Source organism: Copadichromis virginalis, linkage group LG20, assembly GCF_057382275.1.
Source record: "Copadichromis virginalis isolate Kocher_CV1m ecotype Utaka linkage group LG20, C_Virginalis_male_GT1.1, whole genome shotgun sequence".
In the NCBI taxonomy this organism is placed as follows: domain Eukaryota; kingdom Metazoa; phylum Chordata; class Actinopteri; order Cichliformes; family Cichlidae; genus Copadichromis; species Copadichromis virginalis.
The window spans coordinates 34,309,552-34,319,443 of record NC_140637.1 but is presented as its reverse complement, the minus strand read 5'-3'; the positions used below and the strand labels follow the sequence as shown (position 1 = coordinate 34,319,443).

At 48.8% G+C, this 9,892-nt stretch overlaps 1 protein-coding gene across 2 annotated transcripts in view; it reads right to left on the bottom strand.

Annotated features, from left to right (window-relative positions):
• Window positions 1-1,655, bottom strand: part of LOC146685280 (uncharacterized) — a 14,499-nt gene extending 12,844 nt beyond the window's left edge. The window contains exon 1 of one of the 2 annotated variants that reach the window (XM_085442971.1): window positions 1,479-1,655. The gene's annotated coding sequence lies outside the window, so the exon portion shown is untranslated. The remainder of the gene's footprint in view (window positions 1-1,478) is intronic. The other variant, XM_085442973.1, reaches the window with a different exon arrangement.
• Between the last annotated feature and the right edge of the window lie 8,237 nt (window positions 1,656-9,892).

Below are 9,892 nucleotides of genomic sequence, written 5' to 3'. Positions count from 1 at the left end.
TCGAGGCGGCAGCGATTCTCACGTTTTCCCTCCTCTGTCTCCACCAGCTGACTGCAGGTTATCCACATGAAAACCAGCTGTTGTTAACAGGACTTCCTGCTGAATCAGGAAACGGCTCCGTTAATTCTGACCGACGACACGGCGGCGAGGAGATCTGCCCCGTCAGAGAGGCCCGAGCAATAAGGCCTCGGGATGCAGATTACAGCGGTGAGCCGTAAATCCCTCAGAGGTCGCGTGCCTCGTAAACACAGCCCTCATACTTCACAGCACCAGTTTGCTGACCGGGTCGGGGTGACGCACAGGTGAACCGTCCGTGTCGCCGCTGCGTGTTTAAAGCCGAACAGCTTCATACACAGAACTGGGAAACTGCACAGCAGGATAACGACTGCCTCGCTTTCTGCAGCCCATCTGCCTGCTGATGATTCATGACTTCCTGATTAATACCAAACGCAGCGGTGTGGGAGAGGAACAAACGGTGTGTGGGTTAAAAAAACAGGAGACGGGGATGCAAAAGTGTCACATTAAGGACTGAATTATTAATGTTTCTATTAGTAATGAAACTAAAGACGAGCTGCTGTCACCATTTAAAGCAAAAAGGAAAGTTTGAAGCCTAATCTTGAAAGTAGAGATAGTGTCTGTCTCCTGAATCCAAACTGGAAGCTGGTTCCACAGAAGAGGGGCCTGAAAACTGAAGGCTCTGCCTCCCATTCTACTTTTAAATACTCTAGGAACAACAAGTAGGCCTGCAGAGCGAGAGCGAAGTGCTCTAATAGGGTGATATGGTACTACAAGGTCATTAAGATAAGATGGGGCCTGATTATTTTGTGTGGGAGGATTATTATCCTCTGACAGGTGGGTGATTCTGATCTTGGTCACATGGTTTTTATGTTTTTATGTTTGGCTCAGCTGATGAAAACAAAATGAGCTGAAGTGGTGAAACAGAAGGGAGGGGCTGAGTGCTTCGGAGCCCAGAGATCTGCAGCTCAAAGGTTAAATGACGACCGTCCTCTAACCTCTGAGCTGCAGATTTTCTCCTTCAAATCTCAGCGTGCTCGCTCGCTGCGTGAACGCACAGTTTATCGTGCCAACAAAGCAGCCGTGTCACCAAAGACGCTTCAAACCTGAGAGATCAGGACTCGAGTTTATCTCTAGGCTTTTAAATATGGAGAGTTCATATTTTTATCAGGTTTAAAGTGCAGTGGGCTGATTCCAGTCTGCAGAGCTGGCTTCTCTCAGTTTGACAGACACACTCAGGCCAAGTTTCCAGGAGAGAAAAGCTAAATGTGACCTTCTCGCCTCTCTTAACGTCAGTTTCCTCGTCTTGCGTAATCTTTGCAATAACAGTGTCTTTGTTTTGTATCCTGGCAGTCTGCTCTGTGTCAGTAACACGACGCTGGACCGCGACGCTGACTCACAGGATGAACACGATGTTATTTTGGAAAGTGAGCATTATCACAGACAACTGAGGGAAGTCTTACCGTCACTTAGTTTGCTTATACCGAGGCTCCTCACATCACACGGATAAATCCGGGACCGTGAGCTCTGGCATGGTGGTGGAGGATGGAGGTGACGGCGTTGCTGTGTGTCGCCCTCGGCGGGCTCTCTGCGCTCACACTCAAACACGGTCACTCCTCATTATCTGACACCTCCTCTCCTCCCTCCACCCCTCCCTCAGCCATCCTGGTGAATCTCTTTAACTTCCTGTTGCTCTGCAGCAGTCACCACCTCACACAGTCACAGCACAACCCACGCTCAGTCTGTCCAAGCAGAGAGCACTCATCTCACCTGCACAGGTGCAGCAGCAGGGTTCCCAGGTGGTGTCCACAGACCACTGCTCTCTGCCACCTGTGGTACATCCCCACCTGTGGAGACGAGGACCCAAAGCATGGAGCTGCACGGTGCCGAGCACAGCTCCAGCTGAAGCATGCCGGACCCCCACGGGGCGACTCCTCTGGTCTGGCTGTATGGAACGAACGGTTTGATGGTGGCTTTCTGTCGCAGTTTCAGGTCTGGCTGAATCAAGTGTGATGAGGTCTGTTCACCATTAAAATCATTACAACATTCGTCAAATCACAACAGTCACCGTGAGACGCTGTAAGGTAAAGAGCCTCCAGTCATACAGAGAAACCCCAACAAACAGTCAACAGTGGAAAGGAAGAACCCCCATCTGACAGGAAGAAACCTCGGGGGGGCAGGTTTGTCAGTTTCTGACAGAATCAGGACTCCTGATTGGTCCTCGGCTCCCGGCAGAGATGACTCATCAAACCAAACCAGCGTCACAGTTTCAGGATTCAGCGGAAGAGGCTGAATGACTTTATTATTTCTACCTTGATGTGTCCACAGTCCCACGAACACCACTGTGAGGCCCACGGAGAAGGCCGTGTGACGGACAGGAAGTGAGCGAAACAGCGGATTTATCACCCTGACTGAATGCTGCCTCTGCTCTCATTGGAGATCTGAACAGTTTAATAAAGAAAGAAGTGCCTCACATTGTGAAACAGCAAAGCCATCCTGTCCGAGGCCGTGGGGAGGGTCTGTGTTCGGCACATTAGGCTAAGCTCCTCCTCCACGCTGTGCGCTCAGGGTGGAATGCGAGTGGGCGTGTTGGCTTTGTGGAGCCGAGGGCCAGCGGGTTCACGGGCGGGAGTGCAAGGAAAACAGCGTTTTGCACTTGCAAAACAGGTTTTCCCGGTCAGACGTTGGGCACTCCTGGAGCACATGATCACTGTGTGTGTGTGTGTGTGTGTGTGTGTGTGTGTCTGTCTGTGTGTGTGTGTGTGTGTCTGTGTGTCTGTGTGTGTCTGTCTGTGTGTGTCTGTCTGTGTCTGTGTGTGTGTGTCTGTCTGTGTGTGTCTGTGTGTGTGTGTGTGTGTGTGTGTGTGTGTCTGTCTGTCTGTGTGTGTGTCTGTCTGTCTGTCTGTGTGTGTCTGTCTGTGTCTGTGTGTGTGTGTCTGTGTGTGTGTGTGTGTGTCTGTCTGTCTGTCTGTGTGTGTGTGTGTGTGTGTGTGTGTGTGTGTGTGTGTGTGTGTCTGTCTGTGTGTGTGTGTCTGTGTGTGTGTGTGTGTGTGTGTGTCTGTCTGTCTGTGTGTGTGTCTGTCTGTCTGTCTGTGTGTGTCTGTCTGTGTCTGTGTGTGTGTGTCTGTGTGTGTGTGTGTGTGTCTGTGTCTGTCTGTGTGTGTGTGTCTGTCTGTCTGTCTGTGTCTGTGTGTGTGTGTCTGTCTGTGTGTGTGTGTCTGTCTGTCTGTCTGTCTGTGTGTGTGTGTCTGTGTCTGTCTGTGTGTGTGTGTCTGTCTGTCTGTCTGTCTGTGTGTGTGTGTCTGTGTCTGTCTGTGTGTGTCTGTCTGTCTGTCTGTCTGTGTGTGTGTGTCTGTGTCTGTCTGTGTGTGTGTGTCTGTCTGTCTGTCTGTCTGTGTGTGTGTGTCTGTGTCTGTCTGTGTGTGTGTGTCTGTCTGTCTGTCTGTGTCTGTGTGTGTGTGTCTGTCTGTGTGTGTGTGTGTGTGTGTGTGTGTGTGTCTGTCTGTCTGTGTGTGTGTCTGTCTGTCTGTCTGTGTGTGTCTGTGTGTGTGTGTGTGTGTGTGGGAGGGGGACTATTTCTGGAAAAGTTGCTCTAATTACTGTAAATAGAGCTCACAGTAATGTTGCAGACTGACATGCTGGCCTGAGGTCAGGACACTGAGTGATCCTGATGATGATCCTCCGGTTGGAGGGCGCGTCCCAACAGAACTCATATTCCTGTGTTTAATAATCTGAGCTGGTGCAACGCGCTCAGGGTTCAACCTGACGCCTACAGGAGGAGCGAGTGATGCAGAGGCGCCTGTGACCCGTCTCCTTTAAAGCTCCGTCACTCAGAGTGTCGCTCTATTTCTACCAGCCCTGTGGATGAACTGGGTTAACGGGGCGTGCACGCGCAGCGCTGACCTTGTCTGCTGGAAGTTTGTCGTGTTGGCGCCGCTGTGCTTCTATAACTCTCCCAGCGCTGTGTGAACTTGAGCTGCGCAGGATGCCAGGCGTTACTGACCCAGTTACCTGCAGCAGATGTAACAGCACTGATGGAAACGGCTCCTTACGCACAGAGCTCTGGCTGCGCCCCGCTTTCGTTTCATTAAAACATCAAAGAGCAAAAAGATTCAGGTTTGATACCTGCGGAGTCAGAGCCTCGCTGCTGCACGCGCTTTAGCCAGGCTCCAGCCTCAGAATGAAATAAGAATGATAAAGCAAGTAAAATGTATTTATACAGATCTTTATAAGACAAGATGCTGTTACAAAGTGCGTCACATGGGAATATAAAAGCATATCAAATAAAAACATTTCACAGGAACATTACCCTGACGCCTGTCTAACAGAAGTGTTTTAAGAGAAGCCACAGAAGCGCGATCCCTCGTTTTCAGACGGGTCCGTGGACTAATCAGGAGAGCGCTATCAGGGGATGTCCGCTTTGGAGAAGCGCAGTGATATCTGTGAGGGCCTCACCTCCTACAGATATGAACGTAAACGTGAGGATTTGAAACTGATACCTGTACCCAACTGGAAACCAGTGCAAGGACTTTAACATGGGAGAGATATGGGAGAGCTTATTATTGTGGGTTAAAAGCCTTGCTGCAGCATTTTGGATCACTTGGGGGGAAGGAAGCCTTAGACAGACAGGAAAAGAGTGCGTCACAATAGTCTAACCAGGAGATGAAGGCGTGGACAAGCATCTCCATTTCACCTTTGGAGATGAGAGTCCTGAGTTTAGCAATACTTAGATGAAAAAAGCAGCAGCGGGTCACAGGCTTGATATGAGCATCAAACGGCACAGACTGATCAACAATGATCCCAAGATTCTGAGCGGCGGCTTTTATCGAGGCTGAGAAAGGACCCAGACGTTGACTAATTTGGGGCTTGATACTCTGGAGCATAAACATTGTCATCCAACATTAATGTCCTCACGACAGGATTTTCCAGCAGCTCACTCAAACAAAGATGAAGATGAAAATTAAAGACGATGCCTCTCAGTTCAGCGACAGAAGATGTCCTTCAGAAAGTTCAGAGGAAAACTGGAGCAGATTTCTGGAAACGTCTCCTAGAGAGCCAACCAGAACCTACCAAACCAGTCACATGACCTCAGTGCGCACGCACACGCACACGCACACACACACACACACACACACTAAAGTTCTCATACAGCAAAGAAATAGTGAGTCTTTGGTTTGTTGATCATCAGATTTTTTTAATTGATTTTGAAAAATGAAGAATGGTCTGATTTCAGAGTAAGCAGCGTCAGCCTCTCTCCTCACAGCTGTGCAGGAAAAACTTCGCTCTTCAGAAACTTATAAAACTCATATTTAATATACTGAGAGCAGCTCCTGAGACTGCGCTGCCCCCTGCAGGCCACAGATGGACACTACAGCTGCACCGTTACTTTCTAATCTTATGCAAATTGATTTTCTTCTTCTTTTATTCTCTGCATGAAATGTGTTTGTAAACAAAGTTCACATAGAAGAAAATATTATTCTGAGACGACAGAGCAGAGCTGCTGAAAGTGTTACAGAGCAGGAAAATGTCAGTAATATTACCAACGATGATGACCTACAACACAATCATTCGCTTTAAAAAGTGCATCACAGTGACAACAAAATAAAACCTGAAACAACGAGTGAAGCCCGAAAAAGTGCAGGAAGCATTTCTCAGCACCAGCCTCTCGAGCCTCGCTTCACTGCTGTGTTCGACGCTTCAGTTTGCTGAGTAAACGTTTGCAGCGTCGCCTCGTCAGGCCGCAGAGACTCAAACTAAAGCGGTTTGACAGGGACCAGGAACCTGCGACATTAAGGCATTTTATTACTTTTCCAAAGACACCGTGACTGCTGGGACCTCATTCCAGGCAGAAGCTTTGGTTTTGTCACACGTCCTGTTTAGTTTAATGTAAGTCACTTTCATTTAATTTAGGCTTCTGCATACTGGTACCTGAGGGCAGTAAGAGGTCAGATCAGAGGTCAAAGCGAGGCTATGAGTAGCTTCTAAACAGTGTTGGGAAGGTTACTTTTAAAATGTATTCCAATACAGAATACATGCCCCAAAATGTATTCTGTAACCTATTCCGTTACGTTACTCAATGACAGTAACGTATTCTGAATACTTTGGATTACTTAATATATTGTGGCGAGTTCAGACAAGGAGGAGACGGAGGTATCGTTTGGTCTTGCTTCCCGTGAGCTAGCCAGGGAGCACAGCCGTTTATTACATTTGCAGAAGAACACACTGCCACTAGCTAACTGCTCAGCGCGGCAACCACAACACACATAGGGCGCCCTCTGACCCCGGAAGGACACACCGTCGCAGCGAGAGGGCGTCACCCGTCACCATGGCAACATACACAAAACATAACTGTACAAGCAGAACCCCGAACAGCCCTGACCCGCTACATGCTTTTTACAACAACGTGAATGTACTGTTGCTGTGTGATTTATTACTATTACTGAAGGTCCGCGACTCCGAACTGTAGTAAAGGGACCTCTGACTAATACTGGGCTCACACTGTGCGATTTTTGGCCCATTTTGAGACGATTTTTGAGTCGTGCGATCGTTTTGGCGATCGGCCCGATTTTGGCCTTCATCGTGCGTCGTGCATCGTGTAGTATACGTGGGGTAACGAGAAGCGATTGACACCTCACGACCAGCTCCCGATCATCAATCGCTTGGTCGTGAGGGTGTCACCGCAGTTTGCCACACTGCGCACGCGCAAACACAAATGTCAGCGAAAAAGACGGCGTAGCACGGCAGTGCAGCGTGTGATCTGGACACAAGCGATGGAGGCACAACCTGTAGAACCATCCGAGCCCTTTCGATGTGGCCTCACAAAATTATCACGACCACAACAACCGTGAAAATAGTTGGATCGACACTGCTGCTCAATCACAGCTGCCTGATCATGTTTTTCATTAGCAATTTAGCAAAGTTGATGGTGGTGGTGTGTCTGTGTGAGTGAAAGACGGAGAGGGAGAGCGAGCGACAGAATTTCTGTTATAACCTTCATTTTATGGACGCACAGTGTGAGCACTCAGGTCGCATCAGAGCATCGGGCCGTATAGTGTGAGACCCTGCATCGTGACCTATGAACTTCTAACCCCTGCGAGTCAATCGTACAGTTTGAGCAGGAGCTGAATCGCGCGACTGAAAAAAATCGCACAGTGTAAGCCCAGCATAATACGGCGGGGTCCCTGTCGGCTCGTAGCCGAAAAATAGCTTTACTTTGTTGTCTGGGTCAACTTTTCTTGCGAGAGACAGAGAGAGGCGTTGAAAGGCTGCTCCAACAGAACTTGTTGTTTTCGGAGGAAAACACGAACACAGTGTACAGTCGAGTCTTAATAGCTGACTTACAACTGGGCTCGTCAGGCACTCTTCTTGGCTGCAGTGGTTATTATTATATTTACATGCTTCCAGCTCCCGTTTTTCCTCGATGACAACTCGTACCTTTCCACTCGCCTTTTTCTCCCTCCTCTCGCTCACAGACACATAACGTGTATGGCAGTCCATTCTCCCTGCAGCACGGACTACACTGCCCATGATGCTACATTCTTTAGAGCTATGCTTGTAGCATTCTGCCTGTTAGCTTAGCACAACAACAACAACAACGAAAAGGCGCTCTCTCACCCAGGAAACACACAGTCGCAGAGAGAGAGAGCGTCGCCCTGTAACCATGGCAACCGTAACGCTGCCGCCTGGAACAACAGAACGTAGCTGTCAAACAAACCCAAACAGTCCTGACCCGCGACAATATGAAACTGGAAAGTACCGCAGTGTAATCCATTTATTTCAACAAAGTAACTGTATTCTGAATACCACCTTTTTAAACTGTAACGGAATACAGTTACTTATATTTTGTATTCTAAATACGTAACGGCGGTACATGTATTCCGTTACTCCCCAACACTGCTTCTAAAGCATCACGTGAGGCGTGTGGTTTCATCTGTCAGCTCTGAGGAAAGCTCGTGAAACATGATTAATGTGATTAAAAACACTGACGGCTCAGTGTCTCGGCCGTCCTCCAGCTTCAGCCATGGAGGACAAAACAGATAAAACAGTTTGTGAACCCGTCTTTCGTCCTGCAGTAATCTGCAGATGATTGGCTCACTAAACTCGTTAGCTTATGATGGGAGCTGTTACCTAAACTTCTCTGTGCTCTCAGGGATGACCAGATGAAGTTTTGCAAGAAGACGAGCTTCAAAGAGTCCGTGTGTGTGTGTGTGTGTGTGTGTGTGTGTGTGTGTGTGTGTCACTCCAGCTCCTCTCGGCCCAGCTGGGCCTTCAGGGACTTGAAGTCGGGTCGGTCGGCCGGCTCGGCGCTCCAGCACTGGAGCATGATGTCATAGAGAAAGTCTGGGCAGTTGGGCGGTTGGGGCATCCTGTATCCCACGGTTACCTGCTGGTACACATCCTGGTTACTGTAAGCTGAGGGAGGAGAGGAGAAGTGATGAAGGTCAGAGGTCAAGTTTACTGAAAATCTGAATGCAATAACCTGCACGTGTGAGGCTGAGTATGCCATATAAAAGCTGACATGTTGTAAAACGCCTGTGCTCGTAGTCGGTGTAATAAACCCGATCACAGGAAGTCACCGTGCTCTCACCGGTTGATGATTTTTGCATTTGCTTCTCAGCTCACGTGCACCGCATTAAGACCACAGAGGGCAGCACCGACCGCCCTGCGATCTAGGAACTGAAGGAGCGCTTGGACCCACAGATGCTTCATGACGCTGGTTGATGAGAGGACATGATATGCAGAGTGTATTTGTAGCAGTTTGTCAGCATTAACAGGAAAATATCATATTTCACATGTTACATCACTTTGTGGAAACCTGCATTGGCCAATCATCTTTGAGGACTCTGAAGCGAGCAGACTGTTCATGGCGGTTACAACATCAGCAAACCTCAACTGCAAGGCTGGGACCTATCAGAGCTGCAGGGAGGTCCCAGTTAGGGGGCGGGGCATCAATGAGAAGGGACTGAAAGGATTCCAGTGTCTCTAAAGACAAGAACGCAGAGACGCTCTAAAGATTCATCAGCTGTTCATTCGAGCAGGTCTGACGGCCTCACCTCAGCCACAGGTGAGTCCTGGTAGGTGGAGCGAGACAGGCCCGTGCTCAGAACCTCGCCTGCAACAAGCCTGGTTTATGGTTTCAGCCCAGCCTCATAGCACAAACAGGCCTGTTCATGTTTATGGTAACGACTCATAAACAACGCTTCCTCCAGCTGCTCGTTGAGCCACGCCAGGCTGTGACCCTGTCAGGGACCACCGGCACAAACCGGGGATCTCTGGGTGCTTACTACGACACTATGGACATGCTGGCCTACCCTAAATTACAATAATTATAAATCTGAATAAAAAGAGACTTTCCCATGTTTGACTCCAAACATTATCACTCCCATTACTGGCAAAGAGCCACCACCAGCCCCTCCACACCCCCAGATTCCCTTCAAAAGTGGGAAATCTTCACTGGTAGCATGGACCTGAGGTAGGTCTGAGATCAGTCTGATGGAAAACCAGGAGGAAAACACCTGTCCAGGAACATAAACTGACACACAACACCTGCCAGTGCCGCAAGTCTGTCTGGAGTTCTGCGGGCCGGGTTTAGTGAACCGGAGCCTGAAATAACCTGATGGTTAGTCAGGCACCTGCAGCCTGGATTACTAGCGCGAACTGGCAATGACCAAGCACAGTGAGCGGACTGATTTTAAAGTCAAAGCTCAGAATTTATTTACCGTTGGTAGAAAAACATACGAGAATATGATGAAAATGACTCATTTAAACCCAAAGATGCTCACATGACAAACTAACATGCTCATTAATCAGTGATACAGCTGCTCATAAAGAACCCTCTGCAGTCCTCAAGGGTTTAGCTCCATTTCAACAACATCAT